This window comes from Buceros rhinoceros, unplaced genomic scaffold, assembly GCF_000710305.1.
Source record: "Buceros rhinoceros silvestris isolate BGI_N320 unplaced genomic scaffold, ASM71030v1 scaffold17953, whole genome shotgun sequence".
NCBI lineage: Eukaryota > Metazoa > Chordata > Aves > Bucerotiformes > Bucerotidae > Buceros > Buceros rhinoceros.
Window position 1 is genome coordinate 23,713 of NW_010403231.1, and position 2,587 is coordinate 26,299.

Genomic DNA, 2,587 nt, shown 5'->3' on the forward strand with positions numbered 1-2,587 from the left:
CCCCCGCTTTAACACGAGACAGGTAAAGAATATCATCGCAGAGAGCCCCGTTCAGCCCCACAGGTCAACGCGAGCAGCTCAGCTTTGGGGTTAGTGCCAGAGAACCTGCTCTTCTGGACCAGGCTCATAAAACCAGCCCTCCTCGCCCCAGAATTCCTAGTTCACCTCCGGGGTTCCAGTTCATACCAGGTCACAGCGCTGCCGGCGGGCACCTGACCTAAAGGGACAAACACTTCTTTACAGCCTTTTAACGGGCAAAGCCACACCGACGGCCGGGGAAGATCCTTTGGCTTTACCAGCTTGTTTCACCTGCTGCAGAGACGACCCAAACCCCTGCTTGTGCCTTCGCACCCCAGACACTCTGGTCTGAGGAGCGAGGGAAGCAAAGGCAACTGCTCCTCACCCGGGAAATTTCAGAGCATGTAAAATGCAGCTGCAAACGCTGTCAGGCCAGAACAGACACTTCACTGCTCTCCATCATTGCTCCTTAAAGAACAACACCAGGGTTTTCTCCAGCACCAACACACTTAGATTCGCTGCTGCTGCTGGAGCAGAACAACTCCTTAAGGAGTCCCAAATCTGAACTGCAGGACAGGACAGGACGCCTTAGCAGAAAGCGCAAATTGCTGATAAGCTCCATGAAATGTATTCCCTTGCTAGCAGAGCGCAGGATTTCCAGCTGCAGAGCTAACAGCAAGAATTAAAGCTTCTGGAAATAAGGGAGAGCAGGACAGTCCCCGAGCACCTGACAGTCCCCGTGGTACGGGGCAGCAGCACTAAACCACAGTAAGTTTGTGTATTCAGAAGTCTTGCAGGTGACAGAACCACCTTGTCAAGACACCTTCGGTGCCGGCCAGAGCACAGCTCGGACCTTGGTGCTGCAGCCCCTCGTTTGGGCTCAGCCAGGATTTGGGCTGCTCGGAGCTAGCACACGGTTGTTCCCAGCTGACGTAAGAAAGGGAGGCAGAGCATCCCGCCCCCGCAGCTGTGCAGGGTCCAGCCCAGTCACAGATCTGCACCAGCCGCACAGAGAGCTGGAAAACCAACCTTTCCCAGCTTGAACACGCTGGTTCTCACAAACACAAATCTTCATTCTTATGCTAGAATTCCAGATCGAAAAAACCAGCAACCACCCACCCCCGGCCCCTTGGAGCAGTGCTGAGGTTTGTTGTGAACATGCCATCGTGGTATTTGCAGGACTTCAGGATGGTCGGAAAAGAGAACCAGCAGAAAACTACACCCAGACACCTGCTTCTGGACTCAGCAAGAAGGTCACCGATAAAACAAGTGTTGGTATCGCAGCTCCCATAGGAGTGTCCCAACACAAACCCCGAGGAGAAAATCCTTTGGGCACCAGAAAGCAAGGAGAAGCCGGCCCATGTAATTGCTCCTCTCAAGGGAGGTGACAAGTCAGTGTCCAAACTGAGAGCGGAGAAGATGAACGAGGCCAGGGACAACAAACCACTCTCCAAAACAAGATTACAGCCCCAGTTCCCACAGCAAGAGCCAGTCTTATCTCCGCACAAGGGCCCTCCCCACAACCGGCGGCTGCTTTTCTAACAGCTACAAACCAGCAAACTGCAGAGGCTGCAACGCAAGATCTGATTCAGACAGGTTACAGCAAAGGTCACCCCAACCAGCATGTGACTGTAGAACGTGCCCTTGCTCTGCGCCTGGTCTGTCAGGCTTGAGGTAGCAGCAGATGCCAAGGCTGCAGTTCTACACGCGGCGGGAGGAGCATCTGAAGGGGCTGCAAGCACAGACTCATCACCTCGTGGCAAATTTACTGGTGAGTGTGATAGTTCAGCAGAGCATGGAGAGGCCACAACAGAGCGGGGAGCAAACATCCTTCAAACCAATCCAGAAAACACCTTCCTCAGAGCTGTCTGGGGTTCAGCTTTCCTGGCCCCCCTTGCTCACAAAGCGCCTCACTAACAAGGGCTTAAATGCAGAAGTTGAGGACAAAGGCATTATCAACAGGCCACGTAATTCCCTCGTCCTGGAAACCACTCCCTGAAGCCCAGGAGAGCGTCTTGCACCAGTGGGACAGGGGGGTTATGGACCAGCTTTGCTCTGCAGCCAGCTCCAGCGTTAAGCAGCAAAGGGTCTGGTGAGACCCGATAGAGGAGAGGACTGTGTAAAGGAGCTTCTCCCCTTTGCTACCCCTCCCCACACTTCACAGCACACCAAAGCTGTCTCTGGGGGCAGGAAGGGTCCGGTCATGGTACCTGTGAGGTATTTCTGTCACTGCCTGCAAGCACTTGTGTTGGCTTGTAACAGCAACGGGGACAGAAGAAGGAAAAAGCAGCAGCACAGGGCATCTCTGTTAGTTAAAGCATCTCTGTTAGTTTTACTCCGTAGCAAGGTCACAAGGAGGTGGTGGGGATCTCCAGCCTTCTGTGTGCAGCAGAACCCACCGGTCAGGGTCACCCAGGGGCTGTTATCCTGATTACAGGTTTGAAGTAAAGGTTGAGGCTCCTCAAGCAGTTACATACAGGCCACCAGACACTCTGGTGCGCACATTACACAACCGGTCAGAAAACAAGCCCTCTTCAAGCAGGTGAGAGTCAGCACCTTCCCTCCTCCT

The 2,587-nt window shown here is 53.8% G+C and overlaps 1 protein-coding gene across 1 annotated transcript in view; it reads right to left on the reverse strand.

Annotated features, from left to right (window-relative positions):
• The window catches only part of MYO1H (myosin IH), a gene marked incomplete at its 3' end in the record, with an annotated part of 26,394 nt that overhangs the window by 23,482 nt on the left and 325 nt on the right, over nucleotides 1-2,587 (reverse strand). The gene's annotated exons all lie outside the window — the stretch shown is intronic.